The following is a 14771-nucleotide window of genomic DNA, read 5'->3' as shown; positions in this document are numbered from 1 at the left end:
AAAGTCAGCGCCTTCCTCCTGACATCTGTGACATCTGCTACTGGGCGATCTCCCCATTTTGTACAATCTGAGAGGGGATAGATAGCTTTTATGCAATATAAACAGCTGAGTTAATCTATTGTTTATCGATGGGGAAACCTTAGTAGGCACCAACAGAGCCTCTTCCCATTCTTCCGCATCGAGAGTAGGAATGGTAGTTTTCCATTTTGCTTACACCTCCAGTGGTTGAAGTAGCATGCGATCACCTAGCAGTTGTGTGTACGGTATAGATATAATACCCTTAGGACCTTGAGATCTTAGCACACCTATCAAGGGATACTTGGAGATGCTTCGGCTCACCCCGCTGAATTGAGCATCTAGGGCGTGTCTTAACTGAAGGTACCTATAAAAGAGAGTATGAGGAATCTCAAACAACTGTAATTGCTGCAAAGACCTTAATACTCCCCCGGTGTATAATTCTTCCAGTGACAAAATCCCGCATCCTTTCCAAATCGTCGACCCCTCCAGATTTACTAAGTGCGGAAACATGGGGTTATCCCATGGAGGAGTAGCATCAGGTAGATCTTTATATGCGTTCAATTTGGCTGCCTTCCATACTTGGTTAGCCAACTTATGGACAGGGAGTAGTCTCCCAGGATCCAAACCCGGGGACTCCAACACCGGCCACAGGGTAGAAAGATAAAGATACTCCTTCAGCCAATACTCTGGCCCAGGCAAATTCCCCAGTCTCACCCATGCCGCAATATACTTCAGCTGACCAGCTAAATAGTAGAGAAAAAAGTCAGGTAGGGCCGCCCCACCTTGGAGCTTAGATCTCTGTAACACTCTCAGGGAGAGCTTCCGCCTGGCCTTTCCCCCCAAAAAAGCCGTCATTAATGAATGCAGTCTATCAAAGAAGGCCTTGGATACAGGAGCGTATGCATGCGACAGGAGGTATAGACCCTTAGGGAGTAGTATCATTTTAACTAAATTCAATCTCCCCATCACCGAAAGTGGTAATGACTTCCATGTCTTGAATTTATCAATAAACAAAGATTCTATAGGTTCTATATTTCTTGCCACCGATGCTTGAGGGTCTGTTGAGGAACGGTTGAGACGTGTGCATATATATCCATGCATGCCTGCAAACACGTGCGGGCATGTATGGTATATATATGCATACATTAACCACCGCATCATGGGGTGATGCCCATGGTGATCCCCAGGGGCTCATGGTGGCCACTGTGGGAAATATGTGGTCCCTGGAAGCTGTGCCCCCTTATAATCCCCCTTATATTAGTATATATATGTGCCCCCTTATATATGTCCCCTGTATGTGATGCCCCAGATATATGCGAGGGTGTGTGTATATATAGATATGTGTGTATGTATTTGCACACGTGTCTATGTATATACACTTATGTCAGCATGACAGTATGTATGTGGGCTTATTGCTGCCCATTCATACCCCCGGTTTTGTATGTGTTTATAGATGAGCCCCCAAGCATCTGTGGATATATATATGCATATATGCAATTCCAATTGTTATCAGCAGAGTTGTTTAGAGGAAAACTTGTGCTGATAGCCTGTAGGATAACAGCTGATTAGCATCTAGTCCCCTTTTGTTCAGGCCCAAAGCAATCAGACTCTGTGGCACCATTGTGAGGGGACCTTCTAATCAGAGACATCAAAGACCTGTTTTTTCCACACCTCTGCCCCATGGCCATGCCCATTACTCCCAGCATTTTTGGGACTAGGAGGGGGGACTAAGGCACACTATGATGTCACATGCCTGAGGAAGGAGGAAGGGGTTGCTTTTGGGCTATAAAACCCCGAACCGGCCAGAGGTGCCCTCTCTTGCAACCAGACTAGATACAGAGACGCATAGGAGAGAGGAGCTCCATGATGACCACCTGGATAAGGCCTAAGTATCACCCCTGGTCCTGTAACCCCTATATTTGTGTCCTTGATGTGATGCCGTGTTACTGGACACCCTGATCCCCCAAACCCTTGCCTTATTGTATCCTTGTTTGTACCCCTGATCCTGTGCCACTGGTTCCCCTGATTGTATTTGTGGTTACCCCCACTGTATCTATTACTGGACACCCTGATCCCCCAAACCCTTGCCTTATTGTATCCTTGTTTGTACCCCTGATCCTGTGCCACTGGTTACTGGACACCCTGATCCCCCAAACCCTTGCCTTATTGTATCCTTGCTTGTACCCCTGATCCTGTGATCCCCCAAACCCTTGCCTTATTGTATTCCCCTGTTGTACCTCTGATCCTGTGGCCCTATTTGTACCCCTGATGTCCCCTGTCCGGCGGAAATGTGCCTGTATTAACCCCTTTACCCTGGTGACCCTGATAAACCACTGGTGGTTACCCTGGTCATGTAGAGCATGCTTCTGCTCTGCAAACAAATCCTTTTAACCCTTTGTTAACCCTGTAGGGACAGTGAGTACAGACGGGTGGGATTGTTAATATACTTGTATGTGTGAATTGTCTAGTTAGTTTATGGGTGGAATATGGGAATGTGTAGTGTAGTTTAGGATTGTATATTTGTAGTGCTGTGTATTGTTAGTATTGTGTGCGTAATGTATTGTTAGTAATAAATACTGTTACTTGTAACTATCTGTGTAACGTGTAGTTATTGGCGATAGTTAGTTAGTAAGGCGCATGCAGCTAGCATAGTGATCAGTGTGAAGCATAGCGAAGGTATTGTTATCATTATATAAAGGCATAAATGGGCGTAGTTATCACTAGATGGCTCCTCCCATTTATGAATATTAATTATCGATATTTGCATAAATATTGGTGATTAATATTCCCCCTTTACAATGGCGAGCCAGGCCCACTGCGTGGATTTTGCGCTTATTTTTGGTCTTAAGGTTGAGGGTCGCTAGTACTGTGAATTAGCGGGCAGGAGAGACGCGGTCAGCGGAGTGTCTGAGCGTCTAGGACCCGATAATTCGTACAGGAGAAGCGATACTTCCCTTAGAGTACCAGAAATAAAACAAAATCTTTTGCAGAGAATCTATAATTGTTCTGTGAATTAATACTTTTGTATTTGCTTTACACGGTCACCGTCGCTGGGGTAAGAGAAGAAGACACGGAAAAGTACAGCACCAACAAGCATCGCTCAAGTGATTGCAAGGGAGAAGAGCACACGTCACTGGAGGAGATCCATCTTCGTGGGAGCGGCGTACAAGTCAGGCTGGTCGGGAAGAGGCGATCCGGGAAAATGGACTTCTTCCAAGCAGCTGCGAGATACGGCGCCAAGGAGAAGATGGACACTCATCAAACGGTGAGTATGGACTTCCCCACACTGCAACACTTGAGCAGACACAGCACATTTAACCCCATCCTCCCCACTACATACAAGTCAGCAGAAATGCTGTGGTCCGATTTGTTAGCACAGGCTTGTAGTTACGACAAGCTTTGTGTTAACAAACGGACGGTTTTGAACAAGGCCACCAAACGGCTTCGGATGCTAGCCAAACTCGTTCATACGTTTGAGGCTAGCATCTGTAAGCCAAAGGAAGTGGCGCTGGTGTCTCAGTCAACGGAGACAATTCCTCCGGCCATTCACTGCCAATGCTGTGCTAGTAATTCGGACCAGGTTTCGGCATTGCGGGCACAGCTGGCAGAGAATGTGCAGTCTACTGTTGACCGAGATGCGCATGTGGCTAGGATAGAGTCACAGTTGGTAGAGCTGCAGAGGCAGAAGGAGGAAATTGAGGCTAAGTTGACTCAGTCTTATACTGAAGTCAAGGCCTTCAAGGAGCGGACTGCCTCTACTGACGTGACGGTAGCCAAATTGAAAGCTCAGGTTGCTGTAAGGTCCCAGCTAATGTCTGGCATGCAACAGGTTATCACCAAGTTGGTTCCGGCCCTTTCTTTTTCCGTAAAGCCAGGGTCGGAATCTCCCAAAACGTTGCCCTGTGCAGGGCCACAAGGGGGGAGAGTAGTCTGTGACCGGTCTGATCATCAGGTCAAGCCGGTCCAGACTAACAGAGATTTTTCCCTGACTTTGGGAAAAACAACTGTGGTGAAGAGTGCGTCCCTGAGGATGGAACAATTCAGGAGAAGGGAGCACGGATGCAGTGTAGATGGACCCGGGCCATGCAGAGCAAACATCAGATGTTTTGCATGTGGTGGCCTAGGTCACATAGCGAGACACTGCGAAACAGATGGGAACATAACACACAGGACAGGAAACCAAGTCACGTGTTTCAGGTGTGGGAACAAAGGACACATTGCAAGGAATTGCCCTTGTGCAGGTAATTGCAATGTGTCCAACAGTATCAGCCAGGTAACAAATTGTGCAGTAGGGTCTAGTCAGCCTGGCCATAACGGGGTTACCTCTCGGCAGCATCACCAGCTGCTGAGGGGTCAGAATGGCCAAGCTAGGCTAGGCAACATTTGACACCCCTGTACGATTTGTTACACCGTTTGTTCCCTGTGTATGTCCATGTTGTGTGTTTTTGTTATCTGTTTGAGTTTTTCTTGATGTTGATGGTGGTAGTCCTTGTCTGCGGATGTGTTCTACCATGCTGATTTATGTAGTGGTGTAAGTCCCATCTGCTGTCTGTTTCATTCTGTGTCCCCTTGCAGTGGAACAGTGTTATACTGTGGATCGAGAACGTATAGGCTTGCGAGCAGATAATTTCACACGTGAAATCCTACACAAAGGATGATGTGATATTATTCTGGGCAGCCAGGGTCTCAGATCGATACAGATAACACTGTTTTGCTCAAGATTTTCGGTAGGACTGTGTTGCGCTGGGGACTGGGGCGGACGGACAACATTGGTGTAATGTTGTGCTGCGCACTTAATTCTAGTCCGGTCAGGTAGCACAGCTCTGATAGGGATTGGACGCAGAGTGTTTGGCAGCAGAATGTGGACTGTGTTCTTGTGTTGTGGGGGCCTGGGGAGCCAGGGCATGCCTATGCCATTGGTTCTGCGGGCCTCCACAAGATGGGATCACAGGGGGAAATCGGCCTGGGTACACACGAGCGGACGGGGATACGGTGCCATCAATAACAAGATGGTGCTTTGTCCACAGAGCTCCAGTTATCCTAACCTAGTAGGGTGGCCATCCTTATCTGTTCGTGCAGAGGGATGTGCAGCAGAGGACTCAATCCTCTGAAGGTAGGGTGTTCAGACACCAGTGTTGGGATAACGAGGGGTCCTGTGAGATAAAGGGCAGCTCAATACCTTTCTCTACCCATGGGTCAAAGGTATTGGTGCTGGAAATTTTCACATTAATTGCACTGTTAGGGGAGAAATTCCCCTGGGAGCGCCTGGTGTTTTCTTCTGCCATAGGTGTGATTTTATATGGAGCGGAAGAAAAACTCAGGAGATGCCACAGAAGAGACCAGCTATTCCCCCTGACACTTTTGTGAGGCTCCAGAGGATCCCACTGGATTTTGGCAACAAAGCGACCTCTACCTAGAGGTGTTCTAGAGAAGACTGTGCCACAATCCAGCGGGAGCATTATTTAAGGCTCTGGAGGAAGACTTGGGAGACGTTCGGGTGGAAGAACTTATTCACTTGTTTCACCCAGTGAAACTTCTTCTGGTTCTGGTCATCGTAATCAGAGGGTCAAGGGACTTACTGACCAAATACACCAGAACCAGACAGAACTTTACAGAACTATCCGGAGGAGGAGGCTCAGGACATAACTCTAACATTGTTCCTGTAGCCAAATATTGTATGGACACACTTTGTTTCCTATGAGGGTTCGGGACGTATAACTTGTACTACCCTGAAACCCCATAGCACATTGTATTGTATTTATTGATTTTGTTTGTCGGTTGATTGCGTACCCATAGACACTCTAGGTACAAATGTGTGACAGCCTATATTCGGCTGTACACATTTGCATCCTATAGTCGTTTCCCATTGACACAGGGGTCTGTGACCTACCTGTGTCTTTGGAGGTGTAGAGAGATGCCAGGTTGCATGAGTCTCTATGGGTACACACATTTAATGGAATTTGGTGGTGTTGGGAGGGATGTGTTTTGTGTGAATGGGGATAAGGTTAGGTCACGATAGGGACAGGCATCATTCATTTGCCACCTTGAACCCTGGAACGGTGAGGTTCTTAAGGGAAGGGCTGGAGGTGTAGTGTGGCGGAGGTGTTCTCCGCAGTAGAATTTAGGTACTGTGACATCGCCGCTTGAGAGTCTGACCTGCCTTGTAAAGACCTATTAATCTGTCCACGGGAGAACCGCACCCATCAAGATGGAAACAGACGTTGGATAGAAGAAAGTTGGGACTGAGACTGTGAGGGTGAACCCGCTCCAGATGCCTTGGAGGCGGGCCATACCTGAAGATCGGCAGAACTACCGAGAGACTGTGGGGGTGTGGTCACTCCAAAGTGGGGGTGGCCGACACCAAGAGACTGTTAAAGAAAGGCCAGTTAAAGACTGTAAGGGTGAACCCACTCCAGAATTGGGGGGGGGACGAAGATACCTGAAGATCGGCAGAATTACCGAGAGACTGTGGGGGTGTGGTCACTCCAAAGTGGGGGTGGCCGACACTAAGACTGTTAAAGAAAGACCAGCTAACCAAGAGACTGTGGGTGTGTGGTATCCTAAAGATGTCAAGAAGAAGACAGAAGGGCAGGTCGGAGGAAGCTGGATTGGGGATGTCTAAGTACCTAAAGATCAGTGTGCACTACAGTTCTTCCTGAACTTCCACCAAAGATGGGGTTGAAGGGGGGCAAACATATCTCAACCCGTTCCCCCATTATATTGTTGTATTATATTCCGACAACAGGGGGATTGTTGAGGAACGGTTGAGACGTGTGCATATATATCCATGCATGCCTGCAAACACGTGCGGGCATGTATGGTATATATATGCATACATTAACCACCGCATCATGGGGTGATGCCCATGGTGATCCCCAGGGGCTCATGGTGGCCCCTGTGGGAAATATGTGGTCCCTGGAAGCTGTGCCCCCTTATAATCCCCCTTATATTAGTATATATATGTGCCCCCTTATATATGTCCCCTGTATGTGATGCCCCAGATATATGCGAGGGTTTGTGTATATATAGATATGTGTGTATGTATTTGCACACGTGTCTATGTATATACACTTATGTCAGCATGACAGTATGTATGTGGGCTTATTGCTGCCCATTCATACCCCCGGTTTTGTATGTGTTTATAGATGAGCCCCCAAGCATCTGTGGATATATATATGCATATATGCAATTCCAACTGTTATCAGCAGAGTTGTTTAGAGGAAAACTTGTGCTGATAGCCTGTAGGATAACAGCTGATTAGCATCTAGTCCCCTTTTGTTCAGGCCCAAAGCAATCAGACTCTGTGGCACCATTGTGAGGGGACCTTCTAATCAGAGACATCAAAGACCTGTTTTTCCACACCTCTGCCCCATGGCCATGCCCATTACTCCCAGCATTTTTGGGACTAGGAGGGGGGACTGAGGCACACTATGATGTCACATGCCTGAGGAAGGAGGAGGGGGTTGCTTTTGGGCTATAAAACCCCGAACCGGCCAGAGGTGCCCTCTCTTGCAACCAGACTAGATACAGAGACGCATAGGAGAGAGGAGCTCCATGATGACCACCTGGATAAGGCCTAAGTATCACCCCTGGTCCTGTAACCCCTATATTTGTGTCCTTGATGTGATGCCGTGTTACTGGACACCCTGATCCCCCAAACCCTTGCCTTATTGTATCCTTGTTTGTACCCCTGATCCTGTGCCACTGGTTCCCCTGATTGTATTTGTGGTTACCCCCACTGTATCTATTACTGGACACCCTGATCCCCCAAACCCTTGCCTTATTGTATCCTTGTTTGTACCCCTGATCCTGTGCCACTGGTTACTGGACACCCTGATCCCCCAAACCCTTGCCTTATTGTATCCTTGCTTGTACCCCTGATCCTGTGATCCCCCAAACCCTTGCCTTATTGTATTCCCCTGTTGTACCTCTGATCCTGTGGCCCTATTTGTACCCCTGATGTCCCCTGTCCGGCGGAAATGTGCCTGTATTAACCCCTTTACCCTGGTGACCCTGATAAACCACTGGTGGTTACCCTGGTCATGTAGAGCATGCTTCTGCTCTGCAAACAAATCCTTTTAACCCTTTGTTAACCCTGTAGGGACAGTGAGTACAGACGGGTGGGATTGTTAATATACTTGTATGTGTGAATTGTCTAGTTAGTTTATGGGTGGAATATGGGAATGTGTAGTGTAGTTTAGGATTGTATATTTGTAGTGCTGTGTATTGTTAGTATTGTGTGCGTAATGTATTGTTAGTAATAAATACTGTTACTTGTAACTATCTGTGTAACGTGTAGTTATTGGCGATAGTTAGTTAGTAAGGCGCATGCAGCTAGCATAGTGATCAGTGTGAAGCATAGCGAAGGTATTGTTATTATTATATAAAGGCATAAATGGGCGTAGTTATCACTAGATGGCTCCTCCCATTTATGAATATTAATTATCGATATTTGCATAAATATTGGTGATTAATATTCCCCCTTTACAATGGCGAGCCAGGCCCACTGCGTGGATTTTGCGCTTATTTTTGGTCTTAAGGTTGAGGGTCGCTAGTACTGTGAATTAGCGGGCAGGAGAGACGCGGTCAGCGGAGTGTCTGAGCGTCTAGGACCCGATAATTCGTACAGGAGAAGCGATACTTCCCTTAGAGTACCAGAAATAAAACAAAATCTTTTGCAGAGAATCTATAATTGTTCTGTGAATTAATACTTTTGTATTTGCTTTACACGGTCACCGTCGCTGGGGTAAGAGAAGAAGACACGGAAAAGTACAGCACCAACAAGCATCGCTCAAGTGATTGCAAGGGAGAAGAGCACACGTCACTGGAGGAGATCCATCTTCGTGGGAGCGGCGTACAAGTCAGGCTGGGCGGGAAGAGGCGATCCGGGAAAATGGACTTCTTCCAAGCAGCTGCGAGATACGGCGCCAAGGAGAAGATGGACACTCATCAAACGGTGAGTATGGACTTCCCCACACTGCAACACTTGAGCAGACACAGCACATTTAACCCCATCCTCCCCACTACATACAAGTCAGCAGAAATGCTGTGGTCCGATTTGTTAGCACAGGCTTGTAGTTACGACAAGCTTTGTGTTAACAAACGGACGGTTTTGAACAAGGCCACCAAACGGCTTCGGATGCTAGCCAAACTCGTTCATACGTTTGAGGCTAGCATCTGTAAGCCAAAGGAAGTGGCGCTGGTGTCTCAGTCAACGGAGACAATTCCTCCGGCCATTCACTGCCAATGCTGTGCTAGTAATTCGGACCAGGTTTCGGCATTGCGGGCACAGCTGGCAGAGAATGTGCAGTCTACTGTTGACCGAGATGCGCAGGTGGCTAGGATAGAGTCACAGTTGGTAGAGCTGCAGAGGCAGAAGGAGGAAATTGAGGCTAAGTTGACTCAGTCTTATACTGAAGTCAAGGCCTTCAAGGAGCGGACTGCCTCTACTGACGTGACGGTAGCCAAATTGAAAGCTCAGGTTGCTGTAAGGTCCCAGCTAATGTCTGGCATGCAACAGGTTATCACCAAGTTGGTTCCGGCCCTTTCTTTTTCCGTAAAGCCAGGGTCGGAATCTCCCAAAACGTTGCCCTGTGCAGGGCCACAAGGGGGGAGAGTAGTCTGTGACCGGTCTGATCATCAGGTCAAGCCGGTCCAGACTAACAGAGATTTTTCCCTGACTTTGGGAAAAACAACTGTGGTGAAGAGTGCGTCCCTGAGGATGGAACAATTCAGGAGAAGGGAGCACGGATGCAGTGTAGATGGACCCGGGCCATGCAGAGCAAACATCAGATGTTTTGCATGTGGTGGCCTAGGTCACATAGCGAGACACTGCGAAACAGATGGGAACATAACACACAGGACAGGAAACCAAGTCACGTGTTTCAGGTGTGGGAACAAAGGACACATTGCAAGGAATTGCCCTTGTGCAGGTAATTGCAATGTGTCCAACAGTATCAGCCAGGTAACAAATTGTGCAGTAGGGTCTAGTCAGCCTGGCCATAACGGGGTTACCTCTCGGCAGCATCACCAGCTGCTGAGGGGTCAGAATGGCCAAGCTAGGCTAGGCAACATTTGACACCCCTGTACGATTTGTTACACCGTTTGTTCCCTGTGTATGTCCATGTTGTGTGTTTTTGTTATCTGTTTGAGTTTTTCTTGATGTTGATGGTGGTAGTCCTTGTCTGCGGATGTGTTCTACCATGCTGATTTATGTAGTGGTGTAAGTCCCATCTGCTGTCTGTTTCATTCTGTGTCCCCTTGCAGTGGAACAGTGTTATACTGTGGATCGAGAACGTATAGGCTTGCGAGCAGATAATTTCACACGTGAAATCCTACACAAAGGATGATGTGATATTATTCTGGGCAGCCAGGGTCTCAGATCGATACAGATAACACTGTTTTGCTCAAGATTTTCGGTAGGACTGTGTTGCGCTGGGGACTGGGGCGGACGGACAACATTGGTGTAATGTTGTGCTGCGCACTTAATTCTAGTCCGGTCAGGTAGCACAGCTCTGATAGGGATTGGACGCAGAGTGTTTGGCAGCAGAATGTGGACTGTGTTCTTGTGTTGTGGGGGCCTGGGGAGCCAGGGCATGCCTATGCCATTGGTTCTGCGGGCCTCCACAAGATGGGATCACAGGGGGAAATCGGCCTGGGTACACACGAGCGGACGGGGATACGGTGCCATCAATAACAAGATGGTGCTTTGTCCACAGAGCTCCAGTTATCCTAACCTAGTAGGGTGGCCATCCTTATCTGTTCGTGCAGAGGGATGTGCAGCAGAGGACTCAATCCTCTGAAGGTAGGGTGTTCAGACACCAGTGTTGGGATAACGAGGGGTCCTGTGAGATAAAGGGCAGCTCAATACCTTTCTCTACCCATGGGTCAAAGGTATTGGTGCTGGAAATTTTCACATTAATTGCACTGTTAGGGGAGAAATTCCCCTGGGAGCGCCTGGTGTTTTCTTCTGCCATAGGTGTGATTTTATATGGAGCGGAAGAAAAACTCAGGAGATGCCACAGAAGAGACCAGCTATTCCCCCTGACACTTTTGTGAGGCTCCAGAGGATCCCACTGGATTTTGGCAACGAAGCGACCTCTACCTAGAGGTGTTCTAGAGAAGACTGTGCCACAATCCAGCGGGAGCATTATTTAAGGCTCTGGAGGAAGACTTGGGAGACGTTCGGGTGGAAGAACTTATTCACTTGTTTCACCCAGTGAAACTTCTTCTGGTTCTGGTCATCGTAATCAGAGGGTCAAGGGACTTACTGACCAAATACACCAGAACCAGACAGAACTTTACAGAACTATCCGGAGGAGGAGGCTCAGGACATAACTCTAACATTGTTCCTGTAGCCAAATATTGTATGGACACACTTTGTTTCCTATGAGGGTTCGGGACGTATAACTTGTACTACCCTGAAACCCCATAGCACATTGTATTGTATTTATTGATTTTGTTTGTCGGTTGATTGCGTACCCATAGACACTCTAGGTACAAATGTGTGACAGCCTATATTCGGCTGTACACATTTGCATCCTATAGTCGTTTCCCATTGACACAGGGGTCTGTGACCTACCTGTGTCTTTGGAGGTGTAGAGAGATGCCAGGTTGCATGAGTCTCTATGGGTACACACATTTAATGGAATTTGGTGGTGTTGGGAGGGATGTGTTTTGTGTGAATGGGGATAAGGTTAGGTCACGATAGGGACAGGCATCATTCATTTGCCACCTTGAACCCTGGAACGGTGAGGTTCTTAAGGGAAGGGCTGGAGGTGTAGTGTGGCGGAGGTGTTCTCCGCAGTAGAATTTAGGTACTGTGACATCGCCGCTTGAGAGTCTGACCTGCCTTGTAAAGACCTATTAATCTGTCCACGGGAGAACCGCACCCATCAAGATGGAAACAGACGTTGGATAGAAGAAAGTTGGGACTGAGACTGTGAGGGTGAACCCGCTCCAGATGCCTTGGAGGCGGGCCATACCTGAAGATCGGCAGAACTACCGAGAGACTGTGGGGGTGTGGTCACTCCAAAGTGGGGGTGGCCGACACCAAGAGACTGTTAAAGAAAGGCCAGTTAAAGACTGTAAGGGTGAACCCACTCCAGAATTGGGGGGGGGACGAAGATACCTGAAGATCGGCAGAATTACCGAGAGACTGTGGGGGTGTGGTCACTCCAAAGTGGGGGTGGCCGGCACTAAGACTGTTAAAGAAAGACCAGCTAACCAAGAGACTGTGGGTGTGTGGTATCCTAAAGATGTCAAGAAGAAGACAGAAGGGCAGGTCGGAGGAAGCTGGATTGGGGATGTCTAAGTACCTAAAGATCAGTGTGCACTACAGTTCTTCCTGAACTTCCACCAAAGATGGGGTTGAAGGGGGGCAAACATATCTCAACCCGTTCCCCCATTATATTGTTGTATTATATTCCGACAACAGGGGGATTGTTGAGGAACGGTTGAGACGTGTGCATATATATCCATGCATGCCTGCAAACACGTGCGGGCATGTATGGTATATATATGCATACATTAACCACCGCATCATGGGGTGATGCCCATGGTGATCCCCAGGGGCTCATGGTGGCCCCTGTGGGAAATATGTGGTCCCTGGAAGCTGTGCCCCCTTATAATCCCCCTTATATTAGTATATATATGTGCCCCCTTATATATGTCCCCTGTATGTGATGCCCCAGATATATGCGAGGGTGTGTGTATATATAGATATGTGTGTATGTATTTGCACACGTGTCTATGTATATACACTTATGTCAGCATGACAGTATGTATGTGGGCTTATTGCTGCCCATTCATACCCCCGGTTTTGTATGTGTTTATAGATGAGCCCCCAAGCATCTGTGGATATATATATGCATATATGCAATTCCAACTGTTATCAGCAGAGTTGTTTAGAGGAAAACTTGTGCTGATAGCCTGTAGGATAACAGCTGATTAGCATCTAGTCCCCTTTTGTTCAGGCCCAAAGCAATCAGACTCTGTGGCACCATTGTGAGGGGACCTTCTAATCAGAGACATCAAAGACCTGTTTTTCCACACCTCTGCCCCATGGCCATGCCCATTACTCCCAGCATTTTTGGGACTAGGAGGGGGGACTGAGGCACACTATGATGTCACATGCCTGAGGAAGGAGGAGGGGGTTGCTTTTGGGCTATAAAACCCCGAACCGGCCAGAGGTGCCCTCTCTTGCAACCAGACTAGATACAGAGACGCATAGGAGAGAGGAGCTCCATGATGACCACCTGGATAAGGCCTAAGTATCACCCCTGGTCCTGTAACCCCTATATTTGTGTCCTTGATGTGATGCCGTGTTACTGGACACCCTGATCCCCCAAACCCTTGCCTTATTGTATCCTTGTTTGTACCCCTGATCCTGTGCCACTGGTTCCCCTGATTGTATTTGTGGTTACCCCCACTGTATCTATTACTGGACACCCTGATCCCCCAAACCCTTGCCTTATTGTATCCTTGTTTGTACCCCTGATCCTGTGCCACTGGTTACTGGACACCCTGATCCCCCAAACCCTTGCCTTATTGTATCCTTGCTTGTACCCCTGATCCTGTGATCCCCCAAACCCTTGCCTTATTGTATTCCCCTGTTGTACCTCTGATCCTGTGGCCCTATTTGTACCCCTGATGTCCCCTGTCCGGCGGAAATGTGCCTGTATTAACCCCTTTACCCTGGTGACCCTGATAAACCACTGGTGGTTACCCTGGTCATGTAGAGCATGCTTCTGCTCTGCAAACAAATCCTTTTAACCCTTTGTTAACCCTGTAGGGACAGTGAGTACAGACGGGTGGGATTGTTAATATACTTGTATGTGTGAATTGTCTAGTTAGTTTATGGGTGGAATATGGGAATGTGTAGTGTAGTTTAGGATTGTATATTTGTAGTGCTGTGTATTGTTAGTATTGTGTGCGTAATGTATTGTTAGTAATAAATACTGTTACTTGTAACTATCTGTGTAACGTGTAGTTATTGGCGATAGTTAGTTAGTAAGGCGCATGCAGCTAGCATAGTGATCAGTGTGAAGCATAGCGAAGGTATTGTTATTATTATATAAAGGCATAAATGGGCGTAGTTATCACTAGATGGCTCCTCCCATTTATGAATATTAATTATCGATATTTGCATAAATATTGGTGATTAATATTCCCCCTTTACAATGGCGAGCCAGGCCCACTGCGTGGATTTTGCGCTTATTTTTGGTCTTAAGGTTGAGGGTCGCTAGTACTGTGAATTAGCGGGCAGGAGAGACGCGGTCAGCGGAGTGTCTGAGCGTCTAGGACCCGATAATTCGTACAGGAGAAGCGATACTTCCCTTAGAGTACCAGAAATAAAACAAAATCTTTTGCAGAGAATCTATAATTGTTCTGTGAATTAATACTTTTGTATTTGCTTTACACGGTCACCGTCGCTGGGGTAAGAGAAGAAGACACGGAAAAGTACAGCACCAACAAGCATCGCTCAAGTGATTGCAAGGGAGAAGAGCACACGTCACTGGAGGAGATCCATCTTCGTGGGAGCGGCGTACAAGTCAGGCTGGTCGGGAAGAGGCGATCCAGGAAAATGGACTTCTTCCAAGCAGCTGCGAGATACGGCGCCAAGGAGAAGATGGACACTCATCAAACGGTGAGTATGGACTTCCCCACACTGCAACACTTGAGCAGACACAGCACATTTAACCCCATCCTCCCCACTACATACAAGTCAGCAGAAATGCTGTGGTCCGATTTGT

Source organism: Bufo bufo, chromosome 2 (assembly GCF_905171765.1).
Source record: "Bufo bufo chromosome 2, aBufBuf1.1, whole genome shotgun sequence".
NCBI classification, from domain to species: Eukaryota; Metazoa; Chordata; class Amphibia; order Anura; family Bufonidae; genus Bufo; species Bufo bufo.
The sequence above is the reverse complement of the archived record's forward strand: the minus strand, read 5'-3'. Positions refer to the sequence as shown.